Source organism: Limulus polyphemus, unplaced genomic scaffold, assembly GCF_000517525.1.
Source record: "Limulus polyphemus unplaced genomic scaffold, Limulus_polyphemus-2.1.2 Scaffold2695, whole genome shotgun sequence".
Taxonomy (NCBI): Eukaryota; Metazoa; Arthropoda; class Merostomata; order Xiphosura; family Limulidae; genus Limulus; species Limulus polyphemus.
In genome coordinates, this window is record NW_013668305.1 from 73,282 (window position 1) to 85,260 (window position 11,979).

Genomic DNA, 11,979 nt, shown 5'->3' on the forward strand with positions numbered 1-11,979 from the left:
TATATATATATATATATATATATATACAGCTCCATCAGCAACAACAGTATGTCATATACAAATGTTAAATATAAATCTATACTAAACTTACACGTGTAAGTTTAAGAACGAATGAAAACTTCCAGATTTATCCAAAATAAATGAATTTCAAAAACGTTACTTAGTTAATAGTGTTACGCTCGTGCAGAGAGTTATATTGACCGGAACGATAATAAAAAAAGGCTTACGTTTATTCATTATTATCACGTGAGAAAGTTCTACCTCCAACTATTACGCTTGTAAAGAAACGAATGAACATACTGCCATATTATCGTGTGTGTGTTTTAATTGTATAATACCATATCAAGTACTAAGAAAGCGTTATGTATTGTTGTTATATTTTTGTAAGTACTATCACAGTGAAAATTTGTTTCATTGCATAGAAAATCGGTTAGACGTGTGTTATATGACAAAAAGAGGAGCCTAGCATATTTTACTAGAGATCAAGATGCCTTGTACTTTTAATAAATAATGTTGTTTCATAAAAAATCCTAATTTTTGGACCAATGACAATTGAACGTCTTTGCATTAAAGCTATATTATTATTATGCTTTAAAAAAAGTATGTGTTGTCTTTATTCTCCAGTAGGAAGTAGTTGCTCACAATTTTTATACATTTGGTTTATAGTTTATTGCGATTTATGACAAATAGATACATTTTCAGGGTATGGAATAATGTAATCCGGAGTTCAATCCCCCGCGGTGGAGAGAGAGCGCAGCTAAAAAAGGAAAGTTGTCTTCTATATTGTAGGCCTAGTATGGTCTGATGATTAGGGCGCTTGACTCGCAATCCGCGGCTCATGAGTTCGAATCTCCTTCACCGGACATGCTCGTCCTTTCAGCCGCGGTGGCGTTATAATGTGACGGTGAATCCCATTATTCGTTGGTAAAAGAGTAGCTCAAGAGTAGGCGGTGGGTGGTGATGACTAACTGCCTTCCCTCTAGTCTTACACTGCTAAATTAGGGACGGCTAGCGCAGATAGCCCTCGTGTAGCTTTGCGCGAAATTCAAAACAAACAAACAAAAATGTAATAAGTTGGGAAGTTTATTTTTTGGCGCATTGAGAAAAAATTACATCCAACATTTATAAAGTAAGAAGATTAAAGTGATTGAATATACTTTTCTTTAAACTGTTGATCGTGTAACATAGTACAAAGAGATAATCCTAAAAAAATAAAGTTTTGAATCGCTAAATTACACTCATACATTTCATAATTAACGTATCGAGAAAATACTCATTACTACTTTTGTGATAGAGGTCATAGAAAACAACCAATCACGTGTAGAGGTAATAGAAAACAACCAATTATGTATAGATATAATCGAAAACAACCAATTATGTATAGATATCATCGAAAACAACCAATCACGTATAGCGGTCATAGAAAACAACCAATCACGTATAGAGGTCATAGAAAACAACCAATCACGTAATGGAGGTCATAGAAAACAACCAGTCACGTATAGAGGTCATAAAAAACAACTAATCACGTAATGGCGGTCATAGAAAACAACCAGTCACGTATATAGATCATAGAAAACAACTAATCTCGTATATAGTTCATAGAAAACAACCAATCACATAATGGAGGTAGATTTTAACACAAATTGAGATTCTAGAGTAGGCTTTATGTTGACAGGTTCACTCATGCTTTCCTTTTTAGTACAAAGCTGCATAATTGTCTATCTGCGCTCTCTCCACCGCGGGGGATCGAACTCCTGATTACATTATTCCATACCCTGACAACGCTAGAATCCGGGTTTCAATAGCCCATTGTGTAGCTTTGTGCATAATTACAAACAAACCATACCCTGAACCATCCTAACCACCTGGTCATGCCAGGCCCAAAAGTTGAATGACAAATTTAGGAGGCTACTTTTAATAAGGTTTATTAAAATACACATGAATTTAAAGCATATGAACAAGATCCCCACATATTAATGACGAACACTTTAAAACAGCTGTTAATAAATAATTAAATTACTTGTTTACAGTCTTCAAAAAGAAATTATTATTAAAAAGGTTTTTAAAAAAAACAAACAGTAGTTAATTATAAAACTCACATATTTTGAAGAAGAACACCAGGGCTATCTGCGTTAGCCGTCCCTAATTTAGCAGTGTAAGACTAGAGGGAAGGCAGCTAGACATCACCATCCACCGTCAACTCTTGGGCTACTCTTTTACCAACGAATAGTGGGATTAACCGTCACATTATAACGTCCCCACGGCTGAAAGGGCGAGCATGTTTCGTGGGACAGAGATTCGAACCCACGACCCTCAGATTGCTAGTCGAGCGCCCTAACCACCTGGACATGCCGGGCCAATTTTGAAGGGATAAGACTAGAGAGCGAGAACTTAGTCGGCTCGGCCCATCCCTAACTCTTGAGCTTTTTCTTCTGTATTTTTGTAAATTAACGACTGTCCCTTGTACTTCTGTGGACGTCGAGTCGGTCACTTTCTTGAACCATTGCGGCTGTAGATGAAAGAGACTATATAGGCCTAACTGACCGTTCTGCGAGAAAACCACATTTTACTGTGAAATATCACGTGGTATTCAGATTGTATTAAGTTTATATGGGATAATTAGTGTCAGCATGAGTAACAAGTGAACAGTTTTGTTGATTTTAATAAGCCATTCTCTCTACTTTACCCCGTGTTCTGTTTAAACAGATTTGTTGAACCGTGTATTCTTGCAAATATGTGAGTTGATTTTGAAAAACAAAACTGTAAAGATTATTACAGTAGATAAATATTTATGCGTCCCTATAAAAATGTCTCATAGAAAACCTTATGAAATAACGTCAACACTAGATGTTAGGTTACACGTCAGCATTTGATAACGCTTTAAACAGAAGAAATTCAAGATTAGATCAAATATACATGCTTGTGTATGAATAGGGGAGAAAGCAAAGTACGTGCAACTTTTGTTTGTACATGTGCTGCCATCTGTTGTTCAATAAATATAACTACAAAATGTTAATTTTCCATCTTCCAAAAGTTGCTTGGCTAATCTTGTTTCTTAAGGCAAAAATTCTCCAAAGAAGCCCAGTGTTGATTTCTTACTTCTACGTCACTGGCAAGATTTAGATAGGTTGACAAGAAAAGCCCCCAGTATAGACTTGCTTAATGCTTTAGCTTAGAACTGTTTCTTTGGTTTACCTAGTATTTAACAAATAGGGATTATCCTAAAATTATTGTTTGTGATAGTTTACTACAAGTGATAGTTGAGGGGAGTATTTAACAAATATGGCTTATCCTAAGATTATTGTTTGGGATAGTTTACTACAAGTGATAGTTGAGGGGAGTATTTAACAAATAGGGATTATCCTAGAATTATTGTTTGTGATAGTTTACTACAAGTGATAATTGAGGGGAGTATTTAACAAATAGGGATTATCCTAAAATTATTGTTTGTGATAGTTGAGGGGAGTATTTAACAAATATGGCTTATCCTAGGATTATTGTTTGTGATAGTTTAATACAAGTGGTAGCTGAGGGGAGTATTTAACAAATAGGGATTATCCTAGAATTATTGTTTGTGATAGTTTAATACAAGTGGTAGCTGAGGGGAGTATTTAACAAATAGGGATTATCCTATGATTATTGTTTATGATAGTGTTGTACAAGTGGTAGCTGAGGGGAGTATTCACAAATAGGGATTATCCTATGATTATTGTTTATGATAGTGTTGTACAAGTGGTAGCTGAGGGGAGTATTCACCGAAAGAAATGATGAAATGTATTATTTTTCAAATGAGAGGATACTGGGAACTAGATTATGTCAGTTCTCGTCCTGATGTTTTAACACTGGTGGAGCGATACAAATATAGTTGTGGAAATAATAAATGAGAAGTCAAGTTAGTATTCGTTATTAGCCATGTAATGAATCTGAACACATTTCTATAAGTTGATAAAAAAAATCGATGATGTTAAAAGAAAAGGAAATAGAGAGAAAAACTGTAGATGGTCGGGAAACGACAGAGAGTGTTAAAAAACGGTGGTTGTGAGCCCGTTAAAACTAAACGTTTCATTGTTTTTTAACAACCACACAAATACACTTGCCAGATATCACAGTAAGAATATCATTGTGGATATCATTGGATGTATAGGTAGCTCTAATGGAAATTACAGCTGTTGCTAGTAGTAGCTGGAAATTGAAATAGTTAATAATATGACCAGGTTCATTCCAGCAGTAGCTGGTCTTACCATGTTCATTCCAGTATTTGCCAGTTTGAAAAGGTTCATTCCAGCAGTAGCTTGTCTTACTATGTTCATTCCAGTATTTGCCAGTATGACCAAAGTTCATTTCAGCAGTAGCTGGTCTTACCATGTTCATTCCAATATTCGCCAGCTAGAACAGTTCATTCCAGCAGGACTGTTTCTATTTAAGTATAGCGCGAGTTTTAAATTTTACTATTTTTGGAAGATATAGTTTATTACAGGTTTGTTTACGTAACTGTTTTCGAATCGTACGGTGTGTAATTTAATTGGCGATTGTTGCATTATGTTACTAGAACCTTCTAAATTTTCTCGTTATTTTTAATTGAGTATTATCACATCAGAATATTTCGTAGTGTGTGGAACGTTCTAGGCTTCTGTCGGGCTATAAATACACGTCCAAAATATAGTTCAAGCTAGTTTGTTAGATAGATAGATAGATCTAGACTGAGTGATTGTGGGTTTAGCCGTAAAGAGCGTATAGTAGCGATTTCTAAAGTGAAATTATCACAGACTGTATTGTAATAACAAAGTATAGAAGAATAATTCGTCTTGTCAATTGTGTTCCAAAGTATTTGAACCAGCCTGTGTGGACTTTGACGAGAAAAAGAGACACTTATTTAAAGCTCTGGATACAACTGTGGTAACTAACAGTCATAGTGATGAATTTAAAGTCAAATTATCACAGAATGTATTGTAATAACAGAGTAAAGAAGAAGAATTGATCTTGTTAAATTGTGTTCTAAAATAACTGAACCAGCCTGTGTGGAACTTGACGAAAAAGAGACAATTATTAAACTCTGGATACAACTGTGATAACCAATGGTGTAGCGAATATTTGTACATGCGTTTGACTTGTTTTACTTGTTCACTTGTTTCTTTCGTTCTGTTTTACTTCTTCAGCTGTGTTTCTTTCTTTCTGTTTTACTTGTTCACTTGTTTATTTTTTTCTGTTTTACTTCTTCTCCTTCTGTAGCTTTTCCCCGTATCTATACGGGGTCGCTATTTTTGACAGCACGTTTCCACTCTCCTCGGTCTTCGTATTCGTCCCCAACAAGGCCTTTCTCTCTAATATATCCATCCACGCAATCTTTCCATCTTCTCCTTGGTCTTCCTCTCTTCCTTCTCCCCTCCACCTCCATATCCAAAACCCTCTTGCCTATATAATCATCTTCCCTCCTCATCACGTGCCCATACCACTGCAATCTTCTCTCCTGAACTTTCTTCGATATTTCCACCATATTTCCTCTCGTTTCTAATACTGTTTCTGTTTTACTTCTTCAATTGTATTTATTTATTTCTGTTTTACTTCTTCACCTGTGTTTATTTATTTCTGTATAACTTCTTCACCTGTTATTGGTTCTTTCTGTTCTACTTGTTCAATTGCGTTTGTTTCTTTCTGTCTTAGTTGTTCACTTTTATTTCTCTGTTTTACTTGTTCAATTGCGTTTGTTTCTTTCTGTTTTACTTCTTCATCTGTGTTTATTTATTTCTGTTTTACTTCTTCATCTGCGTTTGTTTCTTTCTGTTTTACTTGTTCATTTAGGTTTATTTTTTTTCTTTTCCTGTTCATATTCGAAATCATTACCTGCACTACACGTCCAGAATCTGGATTCTCAGAGATATTGGTGGATATAAATACCACAAAAGTCCACCAAATCTTCCTGTTAAAGAAACTCTTGCGTTGACCATCATTATATTTCTCGTGAGACATCCTCTTGATTGTACTGACGTTTAATTATATTAGACTTTGATTTTCTATGAAGATTTTGTAAATTTTCAGTCTGGTTGGAAATTTGAATCCATTTCTTTGGCAAGTGCTTATTTTTTCTTTCAGGACCTTTTCAAATCCTTCACCAGAAGATGTGCCTTTTTATGTAAGAGGAATCGTAACGATAAGTCTAAGTAAAGGTTCTGCACAGTTTTACTCGTTATGCTTACTTAAAGCTTAGCTGTTAAATTATTTTTTTTCTTCAAAAAATTCAGATGACTTTCGAGTCGTCTGCCAGGACCTCGAAACTATAGTACATCTCTATAACTTGTCAAGAAACGGCATTCACAACTTCCATTGTACTTTGCAACAGAGGCTTAACGATTGGCTTAATTACACAGGCCTGCGATGGTTTTTTTCGTCTTGAAATTTTTACATGTTCTACAGTAATTCCTATACTCTGAATCCGAAAACGATATCTATTTTTCTCCATCACGTACAGATTTTTCACAAAACGTCACATGTAGTTTCACACAAGGGAATCATTTTCATTGAAATCGGGTCACATTTTGTTATGCTTAAAATGTTGACAACCACTGACTATAGATTTCTCTGGAGTCTAGACCCATCGCGACGTGAGAGTCTTATCGGTTGTTGTAGAACCCACGAGAAACACACCACTAGTATATAAACGGTTAACAGGCCACATGGCGTGTTATTTCTGGATAGTATTTGTTTGTGCGTGCACTTTGACATCATTGTTTTCTTTCCCCAATATTATTTATTCGTCGCGATGACAACAAAAGGTTGTGCAAATAACCCAAACATATTTTGTTATAATTTTGGTAAATGTATTGTAAATTTGCTCTAAGTCAGTTTTTTTTCTTCCCGATTTATAAAAAAATCCTTACGTGATAGAAAAACAAATGAATATCATTTTTTAAATCTGCGTAGCTGAATTATGGAAAATCCGTTATTAAAACCAAAACAACTTTTATGAAGTTTAAATTCGCAGGCCTGTGCAATTAGTAAAGTAAATCGAATCCTTAGGCATCGGTTCCAATTAGGCTCAACTAAATTAGAAAGACGAAAAATGACAGATAAAGGAATATTAATTGTGAACACTAGTAAATTTAATTTTAATGAGTCTTAATTTCTCTCATTTTTTAAGGAGAGGGGAATAATTGATGTATTTCATAATTCTTGTGAAGAATATTGTTTACTTTCTTTGATGCTAAAAGGTGCAAGCTATTTGTCAAACAAATATTTTGTCTCTTGGCTAAAGTGAAATCGCCTGCAAAGAATCATAAACGTAATGTTGTCCTTTTTTTTAAATTTAGGCTTTTAAGATTTATTTAAAACTCAACTTGTTTTTGGCAGTATTTCCACGAATAAAACTGGTTTGGTTTTAAAAGCAGAATATGAGCACAAGTTAATGAAAGCTATGAATCTATATAAATATAATAGCACTGTCTGTTGTATGTCCATGTAACTACTTCGCAGGCTGTGGATGGATCTTCACCAAAATTAGTATGGAGGTCCATTAGGTCCATGCGCGGGAACATACTTATTTTCGGTTTTGCGTCTGGCGGTTTTTATGACCGTTCTTTTGCCACTACTTCGCCCCCTGTAGATAGATCTTCACTAAATTTGGTATAGAGGTTCATTGAATCCATGGTGAGATACATGCAAATTTTCGGTTTCACATTTTGTGTTTTGCAGTTTTTATGGGCGTTTTTTTATAATTACACACAAGGGAAGCAACCTTTCATTAATCACGTATTTACATTACTTCCAGCTAGTATATATATATATATATAATAAACAACAGATAATTAACATGACTGACTGCGAGTTTTAAAGAAGCTGGTAAATTAGCTTCAGTGTACTGCACAAACGGTCTGTCAGTTGCTTATCCTTCTGTTTGCACGTGTTTGACGTGGTTCTTCGTTAAGGTACTTTACGTCTGTCGTATACTTTATTTAAAGGCTATTTCAGTTTCAAATATAGTAAGTGTTTTAAACACGTTTGTCCTAAAGAGAAGAATATATAAGTTTTATTCTATCTTCCGTGTCTTACTGAGTGGATTTTGTCATCTTCTTGGCAGTTTTCTTCTTCTTGTGGAATACTTTCCTGCTTGTATGTTCCTACATCATTGTTGTTGCCACGTCAGCACACACACACACATCATTGTTGTTGCTACGTCAGCACACACACACACACACACATCATTGTTGTTGCCACGTCAGCACACACACACACATACACCATTGTTGTTGCCACTTCAGCACACATACACCATTGTTGTTGCCGCGTCAGCACACATACACCATTGTTGTTGCCGCGTCAGCACACATACACCATTGTTGCTGCTACATCAACACTTGCAGGTTGTGCATAGCTTCAGAAACAGAGAAACGTCAATAATGAGAAAGCAGTCCACTTTTGATGAATCCAATTCTCCGGGGACGAGGAGGGGGAGTAGGGGATTTTACCACTTTTTTTCTGTACTTTTGGTTTCTGTTTGAGTGCTTTACTATTTAGTGCACTATTCTAAATACTTGTATGTAATAACGTACCATCCTTGTAAACTGTGACGTGTGCAGGAAAAGATATAACGAAGAAAATAAATGTTATTAGTCATCAAATTCCAGATGTAATATAGTTAGATTAATTCAATTTTCTATCTTTACTGACTGTGAAGGGAAAATAAAATTTGACTTGGAACTGTGAGAAATCTTGTCAATAGCTTGTATTTCAAGGGGTGTTAAGGAGAAAAGTAATTGCGATTACGTACACTTGAACGTACAGAGTCCCCCGGTAAGTGTACGAACTTACACTGCGATTACGTACACTTGAACGTACAGATTCCCCCGGTAAGTGTACGAACTTACACGTTGATACATATCGAAGGGTTAGATCTGAAACAACACCAACAACATATTATGGAAGCTTGGTACTGATAATATGGAACTGTGAAGCTGCCAAACTGAGTATTTTAATAACTTGGTTTAGTTTAAAGTAACTGACATTAGTGAATAAAATAATAATTTGTTTGTTTGTATGTTGTTAAGCTTGTTTGTTTGTTTGAAATTAAGCACAAAGCTACACAATGTGCTCTGCCCACCACGGGTATCGAAACCAGGATTCTAGTGTTGTAAGTCCGCAGACATATCGCTGTGCCACTGGGGGGCATGTTGTTAAGCACAACGCTATTTTTGCTCTACCCACCGATGGTATCGAAACCCAATTACTGTATCGTAACAGTAATATAGATATAGCGTACCCTAACAGTAATATAGATATGACGTACACAATGTCAATTAAAGTGAACAGACGTAGCATAAAGTCGTCTCACAACAAAATATTTCACAACCAATATTTTGGTCAACATTTTCATTATACGTATATTATACTGACGAGCTCGGTAGTGAAATATTAGAGTGAACAGGATATATTAAAACGATTTGTAGGAATGCAGATTTACAAGAGAAAAAGAATTATTTGGGCAAGTGTTAATTCAGTTCTATCAACAACTGTTCAGCGAGTAGCTCAGCAATAAGTCTGAGGGCTTACAACGCTAAAAATCGTGTTTCGATAGCCGCAGTAGGCATAACACATATGGTTCATTGCGTAGTTTTCGCGCCTAACAACAATCAAACAGACAAAAGATACATGGTGAACATTTACAGCTACAATTTTATTCCACTTTGACCAGCATGCCGAGTGATTTCAATATATGTCAGTCACTTGAGTGGCATTTCTCCATTAATAGAATATAGAAAATTCTAGAATTTATAGAAGATATGCATTCTAGATGATGGCGGTGGATGGAGAAAATGAACTTGTATTATTTAAAACGATTCTCAACTCGTTACGTTTTGAGTTTGATTGGATCAAAATGAAGACTACATATGTGTTACAAATGCTTCGTCCAGTACGAGTTCCTTCTGTTTAAGCAATCGAGGGCTTGACACTTCAGATCTGTCACTAGCATGTTCATTTTGCAACTTCAAAACATAACTCTTTCCTTCTCGGGAAAAGTGATGAAATTCCAGCGTGTCAAGGTTAAGAAATATCACTCTGAAATAGAACTTGAAACTTGACAAATCCGTGATGGGTATGAACATTTCTCTAAATAGATTGAAGTAAGTAATATTTTGTAGCCTCGAGAATAGATTCTTAGACAACTACGTGATATGACGTACAATTGTTTGTTTGTTTGTTTGGAATTTCGTGCAAAGCTACACGAGGGCTATTTGCGCTAGCCGTCCCTAATTTAGCAGTGCAAGACTAGAGGGAAGGCAGCTAGTCATCACCACCCACCGCCAACTCTTGGGCTGCTTTTTTACCAACGAATAGTGGGATTGACAGTCACATTATAACGCCCCCACGGCTGAAAGGGCGATCATGTTTGGTGTGACGGGGATTCGAACCCGCGACCCTCAGATTGCGAGTCGAGCGCTCTAACCACCTGGACATGCCGGACCATGACGTACAATTGGAATTCGAGTTGTACTTTGAAATCCTGTATCGAAACCTAATAAAATATTGTATTTACCTAAGGATTTTCTAGATGTTTTATTACAGCAATAACTAACAATATATATATTTTTCCACACGAGTAGTGATTAGCTTTGCCGGCTGCAGGTCTGAAAGTCCAAAGTTCAAATTGTGATATGACCCTGAACAATCTCCGCCCTTTCAGCCATGGGATCACTACAACTGGACAGCTAGTCCCGTTATTAGGTTGTGAGTAGCCGCATGGGCGGCGGATGGTATTATCTTGCTGTTCTATCTATGGTCAATACATTTTAAATTAGGAATAGTAATGTAAGTTCGTCTAAGTAGTCGTTCAAGTGGAAAGTAGCAGATATAGCAAATTTGACTTTTATGTGAATGTATTTAAATACAAACAATGGCCCAGCATGTCCAGGTGGTTAGGGCGCTCGACTCGCAATCTGAGGGTCGTGGGTTAGAATCCCCGTCCCACGAACCATGCTCGCCCTTTCAGCCGTGGGGGCGTTATAATGTGACGGTCAATCCCACTATTCGTTGGTAAACAAGTAGCCCAAGAGTTGACGGTGGGTGGTGATGACTAGCTGCCTTCCCTCTCATCTTACACTGCTAAATTAGGGACGGCCAGCGCAGATAGCCCTCGTGTAGCTTTGCGCGAAATTCAAAATATAAACAACACCGAAAGATTGTTCAAAAATACAAGGTGTATTAGAAAGTGTGTATCTCGTACTGTTGTTCTGTTTATTGGTCTTTCAAATCATAATATTATTATTATTATTATTATTATGGACTAGCACTGAAATTGTCCTATTGAATTGGAAATCATTCGACAAGTCAACTAAATAAAATAAAAAAAGAATAATTCATGCTTTAAATAACAATAAAAAGAAATGAAATTCAGTCATTCTTTCTTAACATTCAAAATAACAAACCTTAAGCCTAAAACAACCACAGAAGAATTATCTAAAGCTATCGTTCTCACTGTAAACTTCAAGTGTGGCCTATATAGGAATATAATCCAAATTGTCTGAAAGTTTATCAATAACGTATAAGCTCTTAATTATTAATCTGCCTTCTTATCTGCCTTGAATTAAAATGGTTGAGACGGTACACACTGGTAGGCTTAACCAATTAAATTATAATAGTTATTTTTAAACATTTTCATCCGTTTATAAGAGTTGAAATGTACATTCGCACGTGATATTTTAATTAAATTTCTTATCTCAGTTTGAACTTAAGTGATAAGATGAAGATAAAGTTAGAAGGTATTTCAAAACTTGAATATTTTGGTTAATAAACGTACTATCTATATCACATATATGACCTGAGTGTGCTACTGAACATGTGACTTTTGTCTGGGCTTACGTGTAAATGTTGTTTGTTTGTTTTTTCGGATTTCGCGCAAAGCTACACGAGGGCTATCTGCGCTAGCCGTCCCTAATTTAGCAGTGATAGGCTAGAGGAAAGGCAGCTAGTCAACACTACACACACTTT